General features: G+C 47.7%; 1 protein-coding gene across 2 annotated transcripts in view; it reads right to left on the bottom strand.

The window, feature by feature from the left end:
- The window catches only part of LOC146046274 (solute carrier family 66 member 2-like), a 79,996-nt gene that overhangs the window by 49,541 nt on the left and 6,856 nt on the right, over nucleotides 1-23,599 (bottom strand). For both annotated transcript variants that reach the window (XM_083165523.1, XM_083165522.1), the window contains exon 3: nucleotides 3,869-4,000. The gene's annotated coding sequence lies outside the window, so the exon portion shown is untranslated. The remainder of the gene's footprint in view (nucleotides 1-3,868; nucleotides 4,001-23,599) is intronic.

The raw sequence follows: 23,599 nt of genomic DNA, 5'->3' as shown, positions 1-23,599 counted from the left end.
ACCACCCACTCCAAAAAAGAACTAAAGGCCTCAAAATAAGCACATGACAAAGAACAACCCATCGGTAAACAACGATCAACAAAAAATTCCCCGTCCCAACAACAACCCAACAAACGCAAACTGGTTGGGTGAACCGGCAGCAAACGGAATGCCGATTCAATATCAGTCTTTGCCAATCTGGCCCCTTTCCCAAACCGCTTCACCCACTGAACAGCCGCGTCAAACGATGTATAAACCACCGAGCAGATGTCAGGGTCAATGCCATCATTGACCGACGCCCCTTTTGGAAAAGATAAATGGTGTATAAGACGAAACTTGTTCGCCTCCTTTTTTGGCACCACCCCCAATGGAGAGACTATCAAATCTGGCCATGGTGCCGACCCAAAAGGTCCAGCCATACGACCCAGCTGCACCTCCTTACGCAGTTTGTCCTGCACCACCTCTGGATGCTCCCTTGCAGACTTCAAATTCCTCCTCAAGCCCCCTGAAACCTGCACGTCAGAAGGTATCTTAAAACCTTCCCTAAACCCCTCCTCCAACAACACGGCCGTCTGCTGGTCAGGATACCTACGCAGATACCCCAGCATCCTTTCCAGCCAAACCGGTGTCTCCCCCTTTTGAATTACCGTCCCGTGACTTCCCTCTGAAGCATTTATTTGCACCATGGGTCCCTCCACACGAGGAACATTCATGTTTAAATTTGCATTTTGCCCCAAAACGACATGACCCGTCATTAAAGGCAAAGCAGAGTCCCTTCTGCATGGCCGTCCCATTTGTGGCCTCCCTCGCCCCCCCCCCCCCCGTCCCCACGAAAGGGCTGCCCACTTTTTGTGGGAGCCGTCACCTTTAACCATAAAGCAATATCCTTATGGTCCCAACGTATGTTAGGGCGAACAGCCTTCCTCTGCCTAAACTGCTCATCGTACCTGAGCCAAGCCAAGCCCCCATACACACGGTATGCCTCTCCTATCGCATCCATGTAACAAAACAAGCCTGAACAATTGTCAGGCGCCTTCTCCCCAATCACACTAGCTAAAATAGCAAATGCTTGGAGCCAGTTCGTGAATGACCGCGGTATCAGCCGGTACCGCCGCCGTTCCTCCTCCTCCTTCTTCTCCTCCTTACGGGGCCTATCTAGATTAAAACGCTCTAAAGGGAGCAATGAAAATATATCAACGTATTCCCCTTTCCAAATCTTCTCCCTCACCTCCTGCTTCAGGTGGGCCCCCAATGGCCCCTCAAAGCATACATACACCTCCCCTTTTGCAGTGTCACTGAGCCTTCCACTCTCCTCCTGCGTCCCAACACTGCCCCCTTCTGCCCCTGCACTACTGCTATTTTGCTCACCGCCGGATACCGGCACCCCGCTGCTCACCGGCACCCCACTGCTACCCGGCACCCCACTGCTAACCGGCACACTATTACTGACTGGCACACTAATGCTAGCTGGTGTGCCCGCATTCTGCGGCACCCATGCTGCCGCTGGGGACGGCCCCGCCCCCTGCCGCAAACCCACCAACCAATCTGCAAAACCACTCAATAATTCAGTAAAACCTCTACTCATTTCCCCTTGGAGGGCTAACCCTCCCCCCCCCCTGACTCTGCGCTAAAGCATTAACAGACATAGAGACAGACTCACCAGGCTGCCTGGGGGCTGTGAACCCAGCAGCCGCAGGTCCAGTGTCCTGACGAACTCCAGCCAATGAGGAAGGACCAGGTATTTCTCCATCATCTGCTGACGCTGCCATCACTCTTCTCCTGACATCCCGACCCTCAGGTACAGCACCAGCCGGCGTGACCTCGTTGGAGGCGGAGCCAGCTGTGCGCCTCTCGCTCCGTGTACCAGGCCTGCGGTCCTCAGCCTGTACTTCTGCCCCCCTGGCACGACTCACCCCGCGCTGGGCAGCAGCATGCCCCGCATGCCCCACCGCACCAGGTCCAGTACCACGCAACGCCGGATCTTCTTGCACGTGGGGGGGATCCCCCCGCGCGGAGGGTTCCGCCTGCTGGTTGGATTCCTCCCAGACCTGGTCCTGCGGGCGGAAGGTGCCCGGCCCACAGCCTGGCCTGGAGGGTCCCTAACGGGGCTCCGTGAACGGCGCTGAACCCTGGGGGACACAGATGGGCTAAAGCGCTCCGGAGGCCTAGACCTCCGAGGCCGTGCACCCACTGGAGCAGCCTCTTGCGTTGCTGCTCCCAGTCCCCCCAGCAGACCTGACATCTGCTGCTGCAGCCACTCAGTCCCTCTGGTGCCAGCTGCCTCCCTGAGGGCAGCAAGCGCAGCGGATACCTCTGCATCAGCGTTGCCTGGGGAAGCCATGTGAGATGTCACGCTGCTTAGCTGTTGAGAAAATCTCCCAGTGACCCCTATTTCCTGCCTGAACCCTGCTTATAAACCCCTCCAACACCCCGTTAAGCCCCTCCCCCTATGACCCTCTCCTTAAGCACTCCTCCTATGACTAACTGCTAGCAGCTCCCTACAAACCCTGTCAGGGGAGCCTACCCCCAGGCTTTGCCTCCAGTCTGGCTCCTACATTATGAAATATACACTTGCAGCACATGTAATATGATAGTTCATATGAAAATGGCGCTGCAGTACAAGGAATGCCAGCAGCCATCTTGGCTATGTGTGCTGCGGCTCCAGCCACGGGCTTCCATCTGTGTACAATAAAATAGATTTCTCTAAAAAACAAACAAACATAGGGGCCAATTCAGACCCACTTGTACGGGTCCGAATTCTGCCCTGTTTTCGATGGTGGGGGTCTGAGCATACATCAGGGGAACGCCCATGAAAATGCTGGGCATTCCCCTGGGAGCACAGACGTGGCTTTGCCTGCTTGGGGTTGGCAGCTGACATCACATGATGTCCCAGCTGGATGGCAGCTACTCTATAAGTTGATTGGATAATGACGCCACCAAGGAGACCACAGTGTAACAACACACTACTAGCCGCATAGACCTGCTTTGTCCATTCCCAATTAGGAGCTTAGCTGCATTAATTAATTAATTAGATTATCCACGTGTTTGTTAAGCACTTTATATGGCTTATTTAGAAGAGAAATAGTTGGAACTAGAAGTATCTGAATTCCTGTTATTCTGTCAATTAGGTTAAGAACCGTAAACCAGAAATAAGTCATTAAGGGACAATCCCGCCAAATATGCATCAATGACCTAGTGTTCCCACACTGGGTCTAATTCAGACCTCATCACAGGGCAAATTTGTTCTCAAAATGGGCAAAACCATGATGTACTGCAGGTGGGGCAGATGTAACGTGCAGAGAGAGTTAGAGTGGGTGTGGTATAGGGTTCCGACAGTTGAGATCCCGACAGACATTAGCCCGACGCCGGGATCCCGACTGCCCAGACTCAGACAGCATGGTGAGCGCAACTAAGCCCCTCGCGGGCTCGCTGCACTCGAAATGCTGCGGGCGCGGTGGCTCGCTACGCTCGCCACCTATTCTATTCTCCCTCTATGGGGGTCGTGGACCCCCATGAGGGAAAATAGCGGGTGGCCGTTGGGCCCCTGTCTGTCTGCATTTTGACAGTCAGGATCCCGACGTCGGGTAAATGACTGTCGGGATCCCGACTGTCGGGACCGCGTTCGGCACCCGTTAGAGTTGGGTGGGGTGTGTTCAAACTGAAATCTAAATTGCAGTGTAAGAATAAAGCAGCCAGTATTTACCCTGCACAGAAACAAAGTAACTCACCCAAATCTAACTCTCTCTGCACCTGTTACATCTGCCCCACCTGCAGTGCAGCATGATTGTGTCCATTTTGAGAGTAATAATTTGCTCGGCGATCAGGTCTGAATTAGGCCCACTGTCTTTAGCAGCCACCAGTAACCCGGATGTACTGTACACCATAGTACCTGGTATATACTGTATGCTGTAAGCATTTTCCTTTACAGGTACTCTGTGTCTGCTGTGTTCAGTCTCCTCCATCAGTCTAGTATGATGTTCACGTCTCTTTCCCAGCCGGCATCATGAGGCTCTGGAGATTGCTGCTGAGAGTAAAGTAATGGTGAGTTATGGAGAGAAGTCCTGAAGCAAGATGTGATGAAACTGTTATTTAATGTGTCAAATCCCCAAAAATACAAGAGGAATCAAATGTATACTTAAGACATAACACCCATGTAAGGCGCTGTGCAAACCATCAATGTAACCAACAGGAAAACGGTTATGGGATATTAGATGTACAATCAGAAGTAACTAATGGTCAACAGGGTCAAAAGATTGACCGTAAAACAGGGTTGCCTACTTTTAAAGTCTCCTTTCTGGGTGAACCCCGCCCATAGGTGCCGATTTATGTTTTTGCTGGTGGGTGCTCATGCCAAAAATATAGGGGAGTGGCATCATGGGAAAGGGGCGTGGCCACACAAAAATACTGATTTATATTATGCAGCACAGTTGTCTCCAATATTCAAATTATGAAATTATAGCAACAGTGTCAAATACATAATTGCCCCCACAGTGCCAAATACATAAATGCCCACACAGTACCTGTGCCAGCGACGAGGGAGGGGGAGTGCAGTGGGACACGGGCGGGTGGGCCGCTGCTGAGCGCGTGGGTGCTCAAAAATTTCCGTGGGTGCTTGGGCCCTCAAACACTCACAGAATCGGCACCTATGGCCCCACCCTCAGTAATGTAAATCCCGCAATTTGCGGGTCTACGAGGAGGGAGTGGGTCTAAAAGGACACAATTTGCATATATATAGCCCCTCCCCTCCCCTCCCCTCGAAAACCTGCGAATCACTGTGATTTTTAACACGCCAGGGATGGGGGGGGGCGCATGTGTATAGGACGCAGTATGAACACCGTCATCCACTATCACAGTTGCTGAAGCGTTTGTACGGAGGGGGGTGGGCAGTTGGTGTACAGTGGGCTGGCACATGGGGACAACCAGCGTTTCCTGGGCGTGCCCACAAAAACGGTGGGTGTGCCCAGAAAAACTAGGCATCCCCATGCAAACACAGGTGGGTCAAAGCCTGCACAGGGTCATTACATGACCTCTGTTCGGCCATCAGATCAGACTGAAAAAGTTTTCGCCAGTACGCCCGCATACGAATGGATGTGTCAGTATACAAATCCATTCACATGCTGGGGGCAGAATCACTTCCAAAGGTTGGCGGGACAAAACCCCCTAGGTTGGACAGTGGCAAACAGTCAGGACCCAGGAGAGGGAGAAACCAGGCTGATGATGTAACACAGGGGGTAGATTTATTAAGCTCAGTGAAGTGATAAACTGGTTTTATCACTGGCCAATCAGCTCCTACCTGTGAAGTTACAGGCTTGGTTTGAAAAATGACAGGTAGGAGCTGATTGGCCATTGATAAAAACCAGACAGTTTATCACTTCACGAGCCTAATAAATCTACCCCACAGTGATCAAACAGATGAGGTCAGGTACCACCATGATATACAGATAGCAGGGGAACTCTGACCCTGCTGGAACCCACCAGAGCAGAGAAGCTGCAGGAAGGATTGCAGATTGTACAGATGGGCTCTGAGCTACTGCTCTTCATTTAGGAGATTGCATCTGTGAATTACATCTTTCCTTTGTAAACCTTGACAGCAAGTTTTAATTCAGCAGCGATGAGTGGTGCAAAAGCTCATCAGACATGGAGGCAACAATTAATGTCTGCCTTAAGCCTTGGTAGAAAGAAGTGCGTAATTCCTGGGGGAACATTGGATGACGACAGATGTGGGAGAGAGTTCATTATACAGACAGTTCATAATGTGCACCAGCTTCATCCCACATTATTACAGTCAATTTAGTCGCCAGGATATCAGAGGCTGGAGTCGGGAGCCCTGGTGGTTCTGTCCCCATTCTCAGTTTCAGCTTACTGGATGCCACATAACTGGATGGCTCAGCCAAGAGCGGGTACTGATTACCCATAGTCTGGGCTTTGTCTGATGGTGGCCCGACAAGGTGTGGAACTGTGGGGTGGAGGTGGGGCATGTTCTCATAGTAGCATAGCCATGCCTCAGGGGATTGGCCCAGTTTCCTTATTTCGCCCAAGCTCAAGTCTGAACAGCCCTGGGCTCAGCTGTGAGGCCGGAAAACATTTCCCCACTACAAAGAGGCTGAAATTTTCTGATGTTGGTCTTCAAGACTAGGGGTGAAATTTAATAGGATGAGAGATCCAGAAAGTGAGAGATTTGGTAAGAAATCCATACCTCCCAACTGTCACGATTCCGTCGGGACAGTCCCGATTTTCTGTCCCGACGTCCCACCCGCGGCAGGCATTGTCCCGCTGCGGGGGGTGGCAGTTGGGAGACCCCCCAATCTAGTAGAATAGACGCTCGTATGAAAATGAGGTCGCGGCTAATTAGCATACGCCGCACCCTCATTTGCATACGCCCCGCCCCTTTTCGAGTGTCCCTATTTCATCCGGACAAAAGTTGGGAGGTATGGAAATCTCCATTATTATTTTTTTAAAGCGGCAACATTTACACTGCAAAACCAGTTTGATTTGGAAGAGTAAATGATTGCCGCTTTAAAAAAAACCTGGAGATTTTTTACCAAATCTCTCACTTTCTGAATCTCTCATCCTATTACATTTCACCCTATGAATTCTCGATTCCCCATTTACTACATTGTAGGGGAACTGGAAGGCTGTGAGCCTGGATAAATATGGGGAGAGGTGGGAGAATGCAGATTTGGGTGGAGGGGTGTACTTCAAACTGATATCTATATTGCAGTGTAAAAATAATGCAGCCAGTATTTACCCTGCACAGAAACAACAAACCACCCAAATTGAACTCTCTCTGCACATGTTACATCAGCCCCACCTGCAGTGCACATGGTTTTGTCCATTAGAGAGTGATTGTGCCTTTCCGAGTGAATCAGAATAACCCCCAATGTCAGTGGGAAGGGATCTTATGATCCCTCTCCTGGCAAATTCTGCAAATGTAGCCCACATAGGCTACAACTGGCTAACACTATCTATAGAAGGCGCTAGTCATGGGACCAAGCTATGGGGGCTGCAGTAGTTGCTGTTATCCGCTGCTGTCCCTTCGTAGTGCATCCTGGGGATCCTAAATGCTGTATTTGCAGGAATACTAGTTTTTGGGAGATTCCACACAAATATTACTTAACGAATAGGCCCATAAGACTCTATTCTGATACAATACAAGAAAAAAGGATTGACAGTTGGTACGTGGCGCAGGAAAGTGAACAGCCACACTCTTGGATGTATGTATACTTGACATTTTAAAAAAATTTGGTTTTATTTTTTGTTTTTTTTTGTTCTGGAATTTTTCTGGATTTTTTCGTTGGTTTTTATGTTTTTCATGTGTCTCTATGACCTGCCCATGGGACTGTTTTACTCTAAACTGGCTCTCTGGTTCCATACAAGAACACCAGTGATTAGTACCTAGTACTTTGGGAAAATATACCTTTACGGGCTTTCTGCCCCTTACCAAAAGGGGTGAGTAAGGTACGCCACTTTCACATGGCGTACAACCATATATAATTTATATAAGTAGATACAAATTTCTCACATTGGGAATTTCTATATTTTATACACCTGGGAGCACTGGAGCTGTTAATGCACATGTGAACTCCACAGCCACCCATGACATCACATCAGCAGGAAAACACATGTGAAAAGAAACCTTTATAGGTTTGAAAACCCCATGAGACACCGTGAGTAGGGGTAGGCTTTCCTTCTAGTAAAAAATAAACTTCTACACGTGTGTTTTCCTTTTCACTTATGTAAGTGAGGTACGCTGTCGAAGTCCATTGTATTTGTACAGACCTCACAATATTTCGTTTGTATACACAGTGAGACTGTAGATCTCAGACACCATTGCTTTTTTTCTTTACCGAGAACGTATGAAAATCCTGTGATCCATTCACACACACGTAAAGAAGCACACACATTGAAAAGTTGAACCCCGTCTGGACAGTACAAAAAAGAAACCTTTATAAGAGGGATACCATCAAAAACCCACGTGAGTTTTGGTACGCCCAGAGGGACTCAACCCATCCTCACACTTAAAGCACCACGCATCTGAGCGTTTATAATTAAAGACACAGACACAGTTATCTAATTTGTATTTTTATACTTTCTTTCCACACGCTAACACCGTGATCCGGCAATCCCTACTCATCTGAGAACAAACATCATCTCATCATGTTACCAGAGGGAGGAGCCCGAATATAAAAAAACTCTAAGTATCTTCTTTTTGCGCCATTGGTTTATATATCCCATTTTTCCAAAATTCTCTATTCTGATACAATCATATTACTACAGGGAGTCAGGTGGGTTTGAGGACACGCCAAGTCTTCGAGTCATCGTCCTGATATTGGTGCATACGGTATATACGGTACATGTGTCTTCTTCTGGCATATTGTGAGAGGCAGGCAGATGGCGGCAGTCACATCTGTGTTTGCGGACTGAAACAGGATATGGATATATTTTACTTTCTGGATTAAAGGATTAAATGCTGCAAAAACAGAACTGAACCTTCTGTGTACTGGGCATAAATCACTATGAGATGCTCATTATATAGAGGGAGCTGAGCGTCTTGGAGCAATTACACAGTATTACAGGCACAGCTGCCAACTGTCCCAAGTACCTGTCAGTCCCTGATTTACAGAATTGTCCCTGGAAGTGTCACATTGTACAGATACCTCTAACGTCCCTCTGCTCCAATGGGAGCTGTGCTATCTCCATCTGAATGTCGTCTGTGGTGCATTAGGGCTTCTCCTGGCTCTGTGCCTATTCCAGACATGAATACACTGCTGCATTGTACCAGCCACTGTAGCCCTGCGCTCTGCAGCACTGTACCAGACGGTATAGCCCTGCGCTCTGCTGCATTGTATCGGCCGGTATAGCCCTGCGCTCTGCAGCATTTTGTACTGGCCGGTATAGCCTTGCCCTCTGCAGCACTGTACCGGCCGGTATAGCCCTGCGCTCTGCAGCATTGCACCAGCCGGTATAGCCCTGCGTTCTGAAGCATTGCACCAGCCGGTATAGCCCTGCACTCTGCAGCATTGCACCAGCCGGTATAGCCCTGCGCTCTGCGGCATTGCACCAGACGGTATAGCCCTGCTCTCTGCGGCATTGCACCAGCCGTATAGCCCTGTGCTCTGCAGCATTGCACCAGCTGGTATAGGCCAGCGTTCTGCAGCATTGCACCAGCCGGTATAGCCCTGCGCTCTGCAGCATTGCACCAGCCGGTATAGCCCTGCGTTCTGCAGCATTGCACCAGCCGGTATAGCCCTGCGTTCTGCAGCATTGCACCAGCCGGTATAGCCCTGCGCTCTGCGGCATTGCACCAGACGGTATAGCCCTGCTCTCTGCGGCATTGCATCAGCCGTATAGCCCTGTGCTCTGCAGCATTGCACCAGCTGGTATAGCCCAGCGTTCTGCAGCATTGCACCAGCCGGTATAGCCCTGTGCTCTGCAGCATTTTTTGTACCGGCTGGTATAGCCTCGCGTTCTGCAGCACTGTACTGGCCGGTATAGCCCTGCACTCTGCAGCATTGTACCACCCGATATAGCCCTGCGATCTGCAACAGGAGTACACCTGGAGCGCAACAGACATTTCCCCTGAGCCCGTCACATTCCAGACTGCAAGTCTCTGCAGCTTCTACTGGAGTAGCTCAGTCACAGCCAGCTCTGTGCCTTACTTATACAGCAGGGATGGAAACCTTTGGCCCTCCAGTGGTTGTTGAACTACACATCCCAGCATGCCCTGTCACAGTTTTACATTGGCCAAATGGGTCATTGGGTCGACCCATATTAGGTCAACATGCATTTGGTCAACCACAGAAGGTCGACTTGTCTTAGGTCAACACTGAAATAGGTCAACACGGCTAAGGTCGACATGGTTGGAAGTTTGACATAAACATTAGATCGACAATGGCTAGGTCAACAGTCAAAATGTCGACATGAGTTTTTCACGGTTTTTGTACCGAATGTCGACATAGTCAACATGGACACCATCAAAATGTACTGCCGCGCTCGCCATGATTTAGGCACGGTGCCTCACTGCGCTTGGCATAATATTCTATTCTCCCTCCATGCCCTAGTGGATGGTAGGGCATGAAATACCGCCTGTTGGCACATGTTGGCTCGAAACAAAGTGAAAAACTCATGTTGACCTTTTGACTGTCGACCAGGCCATTTTTGACCTAATGCTTGTGTCCACCTTCCAACCCTGCTGACCTTAGCCACATCGACATATTTCATGTGTCAAAGTAAGCCATGTCGACCCTCAGTAATCGACCCAATGCATGTTGAATTATACGGCCAAATTTGCAAAATTGTAGCAGGGCATGCTGGAATGTGTAGTTCAACAACAGCTGGTGGGCCAAAGGTTCCGCGTTACTGTTATAGTATGTTCCACTGTGCTTGGGAACTCAGATTGGAGAACACTTACAAAGCCTCAGTTTGAGATTCATTACAAAGCCGACGGGCGTGGATGGAGGTTTATTGTCAACATAATCAGGTTAAATGATCATATAACTTACACCGTCAATGCTAATTGGTTTTGAAGCCCTTATGATGTCACAAACCAGATGACAATCCGCCAACAATCAGTGTCGGATTACAAGCTCTGTGCAGGCTCTGATGGGATAAATCTATACCAGGGTTGCTGACTTGCAAAAAATCCTCTCCGGGAGAAGCCTGGAGAGGAATCTTTCATTACGAGTTTGGGGGCGGGGCTTAATGGTGACATCATTAAGCCCTGCCCCCATTACGGCAAATAGCCGAAATAACTGATCTCCATGGATGGGGCGGGGCTAAAATGGCACGATTGTGCCATTTTAGCTCCGCCCCCTCCTCTGAGACCCGCGGATTGCGGCATTTAAATGCTCCCGCAAATTCCAGGAGGGTCGGCAACCCTGATCTATACAAATGTGCAAAACGTTATAAAAACAATGTGACAAACCAAAATGCAAACCAGCCCTAATGGATACATTTACTAAAGCTTCTAAACATGAAAAGATTTGATATTGCCCATAGCAACCAAACAGATTCTGCCTATCCTTTCTCTATGTAATCCTAAAAAATAAAAGACAGAATCTGATTGGTTGCTATGGGCTTATCATCTCTTTTCATTTTTAGAAGCTTTAGAAAACTTACCCCTTTGGGTGATATTTGGCCTTTAGTATTCAATTGCGGCCATTTATGGATGGTTTAAGTCATTTTTCCACATAGCAGTTTCACTGAATTGGCAAAAAATTACATACATTTTGACAAAAACACGTGAATCGGCGAGTAAATCGCTTCATAAGTGGTACGATCTGGCAGCCGCCGGGACTGATATCCGCAGGCACCGGGACCCAGCGGCAACGCCTGGAAGGGAGGGAGGAACGGCATGTGTGTGATCCTTTCGATCTAGCAGAAATAAAACTTGCCTGCACAATCTATTTCTGCTTTCAATTCCGATGCCTCGGGGCCGCGCATCGGGCTCACATCCAGATCAAATGCGGCCTAATACTGTGCGATTCTGCCCAACTTTCTATTCGATTTTGACTATATAGTCTAAATGGAATAGTTAGCCAGAATTGCACCATGTGTACACAGACAAATCAGGGAGAAAAACAGTGTGAAGTCTCTCTTGTTTTATTTATTTATTATTGTAATCTTTTTATTGAACATAGGAAAGATAAAAAGCAGTACAATTAATACCGCTTTCACACTGCCAAAACATTTAAAGAACCGGTATTTAAAACAGGTCTGAGCCTTCACATTGCAGTAGATTACCGTTTTAAATACCGTTTAAGTATCATTCACATCAGTCAACCCGTTTAATCCCCTGAACACGTTTCAAGGCAGAATGCAGGGGACAGCCTATCACAGGTCTGGAATCTGTTGTTTTTACTAAATACCGTTTCAGAGCCATTCTCACTGCATAAAAAACGGCTCTGAAACATATAGGACTCTGCTTTTTAAACGTTTTGAAATACCGGTTATCTTTAACCGGTAATCAACTCTGGCGCTTTCCCACTGCAGCCTTAAACGTTTTAAAATGGGAAAAAAAGGCAATATACCGTGTAACAAGTGCGGTGTGAAAGGGGTATTAGGGGGTCACTCTAATCCATAAGCTCACCAGTGCGTTCACACAGGGGAGCGATGGTTTGCAACTGCCCATGCGCACGTGCAGCCTCTCGGTGCGAGCGGCCGTGACGAATTGCTTGTTCGCCGGCCTGTTCGCACCTAGCAATGCGGACGTGGGGCGGTGGGCCGTTGTGGCGCCCATGGGAACGCCCAGCGTTTCATGGACATTCCCATAAAGACGCTGAGTGTTCCCATGGTGATTTGACAATGACGCGGGTGTGTGGGGGGGGGTGGGGGGCGGGCAGGTGACGTCAGCAGCTTTCAGCTGCCCGTCTGCTTCCCATACAGGGAGCACACAGATCTAAGACGCCAGAGAGTGTCTTAGATCTGCGAGCGCTAGTGAAATCTTTCGATGGTCGCCCTCATCAGTGCACTGGACCAGAGAGCAGCTGCCAGGGAGAAGAGACAGAAGCCTTATGCCCCATACACCTTAGGTAATATCAGCATCGACGAGGACCCGGTGGGGAAGGGAGCTACGTATACATGCGGAAGCGGTACATCTGTCAGAACAGACTTAGGTCTACAGACATTAGGTCGACCCGGAAGGTCGACTGTCCCCAAGGTTGACAGGGTTAAAGGTCGACATGGCTCAAGGTCGACATGACTTAATGTCGACATGGGCCAAGGTCGACATGGTTTTTAGATCGACAGCCATTAGGTCGACGAGAGTTTTTCACTGTTTTTTGACCCGAATGTTGACACAGTCGACATGGACACAGAAGAAACACAAGGGGGTACACTGCGCTAAAAAATGTAATGGTAATTAATAAATTTGTGCCCATGAAATGAAAAAAATTTTAAATATTTAATTAAAAAACAGAATATGACATGGTATATGACATAAAAATGTGGATAAAAATAGAACACAGTAAAATAAAAGAGGGGTACTGAAAAAATTGTCCAGTTTATACGGTACCGTATTTATTGTAACTACTGATGGGTAAGTCCGTTCCTATGTTGTCTCCTGGTAGATGACTGGGTCATATGGTAACCAATGTATCAGAGTTACCCGCGGTAGGTGTTATTGTGGAGTGTTGCTCTCCTACTTGGAATAAATATCCTCCGTTCGGGTTAGATACTGGGTGTGCCCTTGCTGGGGATCCCAATTGGTATCCGTGATGTTAATGAAAAATTGGAGAGGAGACTGGTCCGGGTCAGAACAGTGGTAAATAACAAGGTCCAGAACTGGATAGAGACACCCTCTTAGTCCATTAGTCTTATTTCATTAACATCACGGATACCAATTGTGTTCTATTTTTATCCACATTTTTATGTCATATACCATGTCATATTCTATGTTTTTTAATTAAATATTTACAATTTGTTTCATTTCTTTGGCACAAATTTATTAATTACCATTCAATTTTTTGCGCAGTGTACCCCCTTGTGTTTCTTCTGTACCCAGAAGGAGGTTGACTACCTCCTACCCACACTGCAGCTTGGCGAAGCACCCCATATCCACTGCGCCCCCTATACGAGGCGGTAACCAGTTACCCTCTCTCCCCCCAGACATGGACACAGTTGGAGTTGAACCGCAGCCCCTCGCAGCGCTCGCTTCGCTCCATATGCTTCGGGCACAGTGCCTTGCTACGCTCGGCACACTATTTTATTCTCCCACCATGCCCTAGTGGATGGTAGTGCATGAAATATCGCCTGTCGGCACATGTCGGCTCAAAAAACAGTGAAAAACTACTGTCGACCTAATGACTGTGGACCTAAAACCATGTCGACCTTAAGTCATGTCGACCTTGAGCCATGTCGACCTTTAACCCTGTCGACCTAATGACTGTCGACCTAAGTCTGGTCTGACAGATGACCGTTTCCCATACATGCAGGATGAGGGAAGGGGTCCTTAACAATTGTCGGGAGCAATTTATACATTTAACATTATTGTCAGAAGGTAAGTAACCTACCAGTATATGCTTGGGAGAAAATCCACACAAACACATACAAACTCCACAAATATAGGGATATTGTGGGCTTTGAGAATGCGATTCACATTCCCTTCTCTGCCTTGGTATTTCTATTCTCCTCACTCCTCATAATGGTAAGACACTGATCTTAGTAGTCGGGAGTCACTGCTGCCATCTAGTGTTTACCATGCATACCACATCCAATGATAAGATATTGGGCCTCATTCAGACCTGATTGCTGTTGTGCAAATATGCAGCGGCCAGTGCAGGTAGACGCTGCCCCGCTATAGTGAAATCCCGCCTTGTGAATTAACCTGCTCTCTGTGTGAATGAATGTGCATGGCTAGCGAAGAATTCACAGACGAGCAAAAATGTCCAAATTCTGTCGCAAGCCGCTCAGCATCGACTGATTTTTACACTGCTCACTACTCATCACAAGTGCTGCATAGCCCTGGACCTATACGGTGGCTACGATGAATGCAGGAATATCCTGGAGCTGACGTCACGCACACCTTTGTTTTCCCTGACACTTCCAGTGTTTGTTCTGGCACACCTGCGTTTTTCTTCATAGAGAAGGCAATATTATGGGAACCCCCAGCTCCTACCAAACCTCTTCCACGAACCCACTAGCTGTTACTCAAGAAATATATATTTTATTTCTCATCCAGAATTAATTAAAGGTTATTGTGACATTCTAAGATACCATCAGGTGACTAGGGGAACATGGCCTCTGAGCCAGGTGGCCCCCATTTAAGGGATACATTTACTAAAGCTTCTAAAAATAAAGAGGTAATGTTGCTCATAGCAACCAATCAGATTCTGTCTCTCATTTTCTAGGATGCAATAGAGAAATGATAGAGAGAATCTGAATGGATCATATGGGCAACATCACCTCTATTAATTTTTAGAAGTTTTAGTAAATTTACTCGTAAGGGGAAACTTCTGAAACTGTCCTACCCTTCTCTTTACCATACTAGTTACCCCTACAGAGTCTTCTGCCTATGACCTTCACTACTGGCTCCCCTCCTCTACGTAGGCTTCTACCCTCACCTGTACTACTCACCACCTATCATTGTCTTCCTGTCCCCCACTTGTACTACTCATCACGTACGTAGGCTTCTACCATTGGCTCCCCCACCTGTACTACTCACCTCCTACGTAGGCTTCTACCATTGTCTCCGCCTCGCTCACCTGTACTACTCACCACCTACGTAGGCTTCTACCATTGTCTACCCCTCCCCCAAATGTACTACTCACCACCTATGTAGGCTTCTACCATTGGCACCCCCTCCCCCACCTGTACTACTCATTACATACGTAGGCTTCTACCATTGGCTCCCCCACCTGTACTACTCACCACCTACGTAGGCTTCTACCATTGTCTACCCCTCCCCCACCTGTACTACTCACCACCTATGTAGGCTTCTACCATTGTCTACCCCTCCCCCACCTGTACTACTCACCACCTACGTAGGCTTCTACCATTGGCTCCCCCTCCCCCCACCTGTACTACTCACCACCCATGTAGGCCTCTACCATTGTCTACCCCTCCCCCACCTGTACTACTCACCACCTACGTAAGTTCTACCATTGTCTACCCCTCCCCCACGTGTACTACTCACCACCTACGTAGGCTTCTACCATTGGCTCCCCCATGGCCCACCTGTATTACTAACCAACTACTTAGGCTTCTACCATTGGCTCCCTCTCCCCCACCTGTACTGCTCACCACCTATGTAGGCTTCTACCATTGTCTACCCCTCCCCCACCTGTACTACTCAACACCTACGTAGCCTTTTACCGTTGGCTCCCCCTCCCCCATGGCCCACCTGTACTACTCACCACCTTCATAGGCTTCTACCATTGTCTACCCCTCCCCCACATGTACTACTAACCACCTACGTAGGCTTCTACCATTGGCTCCCCCTCCTCCACCTGTACTACTCACCATCTATGTAGGCTTATACCATTGGCTCCCCCTCCCCCAACTGTACTACCTACAATCTATGTAGGTTTCTACCATTGGCTCCCCCACCTGTACTACTCACCACGTACATAGGCTTCTACCATTGGCTCCCCCTCCCCCACCTATACTACTCACCATCTACGGAGGCTTCTACCATTGGCTCCCCCACCTGTACTACTCACCACCTACGTAGGCTTCTACCTTTGTCTACCCCTCCCCCACCTGTACTACTCACCCCCTATGTAGGCTTCTACCATTGTCTACCCCTCCCCCACCTCTACTACTCACCACCTACATAGGCTTCTACCATTGGCTCCCCCTCTCTCACCTGTAATACTCACCCCGTACGGAGGCTTCTGCCATTGACCTATCTCCCTACTAACTTTGCTTATTTTGTCCCTGATTGACCCTCTTCCTATTGGAACGTCAGCTTTGTTTTAATGCTTGCATTCTACATTGTATGGAGATAAGTAGGAGTAGTATCATGCACAGGACAATAAGAGAGTCACAAATAGTTAAAGAACCAACTAGAAAAACTATGTATTTGATGACATACAACAGTTATACCGTTGGAGGTGCCTCCAGGAATCAAGTACTAGTATACTCGAGGAGAAGAGAAGTGGTAGTCCACAGAGAGTGGGCAGCCATTCACAGACAAGGATTCCTTTTTGGAGACACACTTTTAATTTGTTAGAGATGGTGTACAATGAATAAGTTTAAAACTTAACTTTTAATTCCATTTGGTTTAAAATAGTGATAACTCTATTAATTCATATAAAGCAAAATTAGCCATGAAGAGTTACGGTATATAGCACTTTAAATATTTTGTATATTTTCTTGTGAGCAAGAAATGGCCACTGATATATGTTCATGTAATGGTATCCAAAACAGTGGCAGTTGGTGGTGTTATTTTAAATAGACATATAGCATAAATTATGCAAACATGATTTAAAAAAAAAAAACCTATGATAGGATAGCTGATGACAAATCCAGAGTATGTGACTAGTCTGTATGTATTTGAAAGTATATTTTTTAGTTAATTTTTTTTAGCTCATTTTTTTGAAGAAGGCGGGCAGCAGAAAGAGTAGACTCTAACTCACTGTACTTCCCCCCCCCCTTTCTTTCCTTGCCTTCTCCATCTTTTTAAAGGATACCTGCGTTAGTTACCATACCATGATGTTTTTTATAACATACGGCTAACTACCATTTAGGGGCATACTATATGTGACTCTCTGTATTATATTCTCAAAAATTAACTAAAAATATACTTTCAAATACATACAGACTAGTCACATACTCTGGATTTGTCATCAGCTATCCTATCATAGGTTTTTTTTTTTAAATCATGTTTGCATAATTTATGCTATATGTCTATTTAAAATAACACCACCAACTGCCACTGTTTTGGATACCATTACATGAACATATATCAGTGGCCATTTCTTGCTCACAAGAAAATATACAAAATATTTAAAGTGCTATATAACTCTTCATGGCTAATTTTGCTTTATATGAATTAATAGAGTTATCACTATTTTAAACCAAATGGAATTAAAAGTTAAGTTTTAAACTTCTACATTGTATGCCCTGGTTACCCTACTACTTGGGCAGCAGAGCACTGTGGTGTCAACAATAATAAGGTGGTATTTCAGTGACTGGGCTAATATAGAAACTGTACATGCCACTTATTTAATGCATCATGAGCATCTCCTGAAAATGATCCTACTGAAGTCAAGTAAGTATTGTTGCCTGTTCTGCAAGTACTGTTGCCTGTTCTGCATGTGGGCGTTAGAAACGTTTAATGGTGACTTAATTGGGTACTGGCAGCAGTACTGAGATGTGTAATGCCGTCTTGTTTGTGAGACTGTTACACATAGTATGGATGTCAGAGAACATGGAACAGCCTGTGCTTTATATCCTGAAGAGGTAGAAGACACAGAGCAGTTATGATATCTGTGAAAAGAACAACGTGTAGGATGAAAGGATGAGCGATTCAGTCTGGGAGGAGGCCGACGGCTTCATAACAGGAGAAAGAATATCAAAGAATAATCAGTCCATAATTAGTCCACACGCATGCCCAAGTCTATGCATGAAACACGTGTGTACAGAGTCCCAATCTCTGTACTTACACAATATCACCTGTTATTTCACTTATACTGTAGATCACAATGTTACGGTGCCTACTGTGGCAAAAGGAGCAATAGTTGGCGGATGTAGGCAGGTGGTCAGGCGTGAGCCCGTAGCCGGGACCGCCGGTTAGGACGGCCACAGCGGATGCTACTCTAACTCTATTGAGTCCCTGAGACAGATGGTAAACCCCTGCAGAGCTAGGCTTTACCTGTGGCCGCCGCGTCCGAAGGAGCGAGTTAGGCCCGCTCCGACCCCGATGCAGCCAGGTCTTATGTATGGACAAGGGGTAAACGATCGCCACAGGGTACCCAAGAGGACCACTAACTACAGGGCCTAGCTGGAAGATGACCCCTGACTGCCGGCACCAGGCCAAACTGGGATGCGACCTAGTCGCAGACACAAAGAAACAGAAAGAGGAGTCTCCAGCAGGCTACGCCCCAGGAACGGTGACTCCTTAAAACCAGGATAGCAAAAGAGGACACCCCCTGCCTATCAGATGCTAATGAAGACAAGAAAGATACAATAAAGAAGATAAAGGAGTGAACCCACGGAAGGGCACGGCCACGGCGGGCCACAGGAGGTGAAATGGAAAGAGAATACTGTACCCACGGAGGGGCACGGCCACGGCGGGCCACAGGAGGTGACTGGAAAGAGAATACTGAACCCACGAAGGGGCACGGCCACGGCGGGCCACCGGAGATAGAAAGAAAGACCGAGGCTCCACAGGAGCACTTACGTGACCCACAAGAAGATGGAGACAGTGGGCCAAACGCAGGCTCAGGCTGAAGCTGGTCTTCTGGCTGAAGCAGGATACTGACAGGACACTCCAGGGAAGGCTAGGAGAAACGGACAAGGAAAGAACCAGGAGCTGGACACAGGGCAGTGGGCTGGGAAGCCACGGGAGCCGGAAGCAAAGCTGTCTGCAAGCAGGGCAGAAAGCGAAACGCAAAGATAGCAAAAGCTATAACCGGCGTCTGTGCCCAGCAGACGCCGGCTATTTATTTAATTTTCGCGCCGCCTGACTAACGTCAGGCGCGCGCGTCTGCGGCTGCCGGTGGGAAGCTCGAGGACGTTGCCTAGCAACGTCCCGACGCTCCGTGTCAGAGGGAGGCTTGAGACGCTGCTCGGTAAAGTCCCCGGCCACGTCACTCTGTGCCGTATCCGCCGTCCATGCGTCCGGGTGCATCGCAGCCCGGACGGCGGCGTGCAACACACAGGTTCTCAAAGTCGGTCCCCAGGACCCCACACAGTGCATGTTTTGCAGGTCTCCTCAGAGAATCAAGTGAAATAATTAGCGCCACCTGTGGATCTTTTAAAATGTGTCATTGCGTAATGAGTGCATCTGTCGGGTGACCTGGAAAACATGAGAACTGGGCACCCAGTGAGCATCCTGCCAATGTGGGCGACTGCCGCTCTGAAGGAACTTACTACAAATGTGTTGCTAATGCTGAATAGACAGTGGGCAACTGTATCACTGTAGCCAAGTGCTAACCACTAGCGTAACCATGCCTGCGACTCCATGCTTATGCTAATATCTCTGTTCAAGCATGCACTTATTACTCCCATTCTAAAAAAAAAAACACAATTCTGATCCAAACTGTCTCTCTAACTACCGTCCTATCTCTCAGCTCCCATGCCTCTCCAAGCTACTTGAGAGACTTGCCTACACTCGCCTCACACACTTTCTTAACTCCTACAAACCTGTTGGACCCACTTCAGTCAGGCTTTCGCTCTCGACACTCCACTGAGACAGCACTGAATAAAGTAAACTGTAAATAAAAGAAATAAATAAATAATATCAACTCTCCCCTGGTGTACACCTATGCATCTGTCTGTACAAAGACCGGGACACCCACTCTGTGTATCCTTAGATAATACAATCCCTGTTGAGAGCTCTTATGGGCCCTGGTACTGGGAGGGGGGTTCAAATCCCTGAGGCTGCCGCTTGGCCACTCCTCTCTTCTGATAACAGTTAACAAAATGCAAGCTCTGCACAGGGGTGGCTCCAATCAGGGGCGGTCCATCGGCTTACCTGTAAAACTTCTGGCTACGACCGCTGTGGGCCCCCTCTGTATAGCAGCACATTGGGTGAGAGAGAGGAGACTGCCATAAGTGCCGATTCTGTGGGTGCTCAAGGGCCCGAGCACCCACAAAAGATGATGAGCATCCACAGGCCCATAGCCTCCAAAGTCCCAATGCCAGGCCACATTTACTTGCTGATTTGTGTCTGCTGCAACCGCACTGCTGAATCTGCAACCTGGGATATGCCAGACAGTATGCCAGGAGGAGTGTGCTGCCTAATGTGTGTTCTTTTTGCATACACATTGCCCTTTTTGTGTAGTATGTGTGCTTACAGTGGGCAGTATTAGTCACTAATATGTGTTGTGTATACAGTGTGCAGTATTAGCTATTTCTTATTGTGAGTTCATTGTGATTCTGGACCATTCAGGTCAACATATTGCAGGGCCACACCCCCTCCCCAAATGACATGCCCCTTTTCATGAGGCCACACCTCCTTGAGCTCCCTCCAGCAAAAACATAAATCGGCACCCCTGGAGACTGCTTCTGCTCAGCAACAGTAGTCTCCTCTGCCTCACTGACCAATGTGCTGCTGTGGCTGTGCTGCTATACAGATAGGGTCAGTGTTACATCGCTGATCTATGCCCCTCCAACAGACCTACTACATTCCAGAGTCATTGCGACTCGATAGATACTGCGACTTTGTGTGCGTAGAGTCTGTGTGACTTATTAGTGACTCAGGCGTTAGTAAAGAAATGTAAACTACTGTAATCATCTCTACTTAAATGCATAACAGCCGTTAATTTAATGTCATTAGTTGCATAAAACTAGACATTTATTACCAGTTATTTATAAAGCCAATTCGCTCCCAATTGACATTTTCAAACTGAGCAGTGATAGTTGGGAGCTGATTGGCTGGTTGATTTTAAGTAACGGAAATGTGCTTTTCTTTAGGCATGGTGCGATTATTTAGTGACGGGAATGAGTTTTTTTTTTAGTACGGTTTAATAAAATAAAAAAACGAGCATAACCAGCCCCCGGCACTTTGATCTGGTCCTGGCTGGAGAAATACAGGGGAACAAATTAATAGGGTTCCCAAATATTTTCAAAACTAGCACCAGGCTTTTGAACCATTCCTGGTTTAAAAAAAATTTGGGACACAAATAAGAGTAGGGACCCCTAGTTTGGAACCAGCAGTGGGTTTTAACAGCCAGTAGGGTAATGCCACAGCCAGGGGAGACTTTTTATACAAGCTCTGCCAGCCAAAACATTACCCCTTAAGAAGAAGAGAAAAAATGTGATGCGTGGTGCTCAATCAACAGCTGCTGGCACAGGGTTGTCAGGCCCCAATATTAGAAAAATAGTAAAAAAGGATGTGCCAGCGCTGGCTGTACCAATATTCTCAGGGCCGGCGCCACCACTAGGCAGCTCTAGGCATTTGCCTAGGGCGCCGGCCACTAGAGGGCGGTAGTCCGGAGCTGGGAACCCTCCTGGATTGGATGAGCAGCTAAGTGGCTCCCCGCCACCCCCTGCAACCTCGTCGGCTGCCGATGCATTACACCCTCCCCCTGTCACTTTACTGCCGACAACCCACCCGCCCAACGCCGCTATGGAGAGACGGGGCACCCAGCAGGTGAGCGGCTTCCCCCCACCCCCAGCAATCTCAGCGGCTGCCGCAGCATCACTGCCCAACCCCTGCCCAACGCTGCTGTGGATCGGCTGATGTGGCAGGCACCCAGCAGCTGAGCGGGTTCCCCCCTAACCCCAGCAAACTCAGCGGCTAGCGCCGCACCGCTCACACACCCCCCCCCCCCCCCCCGGAGCGACCGCATTCTCCACCCCCCCTACCGCAGCGGCCGCATCATCCACCCCCCTGTAACAGCGCTCCGGTGGGCGCCGGGGCGACCCCCTCGCCTGGGGCGCTCCGGTGCCTTGCACCGGCCCTGAATATTCTACACAAGACGGTTCTTCCACTATCCACTATTCCTCGACTGAGACAGGCTGGGTGTGACCCTCCTCAAAACTACCTGGGCATGCCTGCGCTTTTTAGACGCACCCATAAAATGGCATGTTTCCTATCCCAAACGCCAGCGTTCTGTCAGTAAAACTGCGACTACATTGCGTTTACGATCCATATGCATTTTCAGTTGCTACTTCCCCTCGCACATGTGCCATGTGTATGGTACGCATACGCAGATGTTCAATAATCGCTTGATTTTCAAACTCTCTAATTAGCGATACATGTCGAATTAGGCCCCAAGTGCGTACAGATGTAGGGAAAGCTCTGTTCCAGCAGAAAATAGAGGTTATTTGCCAAATATCCGATTCCCGTGGGAGTTATTTGACTGTCTGTTAATTACCCTTGATTCCCAGTCAGAAAATGACCCCAGTCCATCCTAAATTTTCTTTAATAGTAATATATTACCCTGGAATTATTACTGTAATATATAACCCTAGCATTATTACTGTAACATAGAACCCTGGCATTATTACTAAGAAATTGCAGTATATTTCAATTGCAATAATTCAGTTTGCTCCAGCGTAATGTTCCTGCAATCTCCGCAGACGCCTGGGGGATAATAAATTAATCTGGATATGAACAGGCAGCATGTAATGAAGGTGTTTGTCACTGTGAGTGTTCCACGTTTCTTAGGATAATTAAACAGCAGTGATAGGTAAGTACATATGACAGTACACAGATCTAGATGTATGTGGACTGTCACCACGCGGTTAGACATAATTAAACTGTCCTCTTTAATATCATAGTATGAGTTCATTCATTTTCTATGTAAATATATGTCAAGTGGCTAATAGTAATGTACTGCAGGCGGGGGAAGGTGAGCTGGGAGATGGCACAATCCCTTCATATGGCAGCTACGGACTGATAGAAACGTACAGTAGGTAACGCCTTGGTATTAATGTTTTGGCAGGTTTTATATAGCGCAGTCTATTTACATATGGTTTAACCACTTAACTGGCAAATAGTTTGATCGAAAAATGACTCAGAAATTATCAATTTATTTATGGATTTATTAGGCAATGGTGTCAGTTTAAACATTTATTTCATAATATTTCTGCAAATAAACAGTTTAGAGCAGAGGTTCCCAAACGCAGTCCTCAAGGCACTCCAATGGTCCAGGTTTTAAGTATGTCCATGGCTTAGCACAGCGGGTTAAATCCCATTGACTGAGGTAATAATTTAACCTGTGGCCAAGCATGGATATAATTAAAATCTGAACCGTTGGAATACCTTGAGGACCGTGTTTGGGAACCTCTGGTGTAGAGCAACCAGAGTTTGCTCTAGTCTACTCTAAACCAACCTGGCTAACCTGTGGCTCTCCAGATGTTAAGAAACTATAGATCCCAGCATGCTTTGCCACAGTTCTAGCATTTAAAAATAGCAAAATGGTGGCAGTGCATGCTGAGACTTGTAGTTTCACAACAGTTGGAGAGCTACAGGTTGCCCAGGCCTGGTTTAGAGGATGTCTAATGCCAC

The sequence above is a fragment of the Crinia signifera genome, chromosome 11, assembly GCF_055691185.1.
Source record: "Crinia signifera chromosome 11, ASM5569118v1, whole genome shotgun sequence".
In the NCBI taxonomy this organism is placed as follows: domain Eukaryota; kingdom Metazoa; phylum Chordata; class Amphibia; order Anura; family Myobatrachidae; genus Crinia; species Crinia signifera.
Note: the sequence above shows the minus strand (reverse complement) of the source record. Positions and strands in the feature narration are given on the sequence as shown.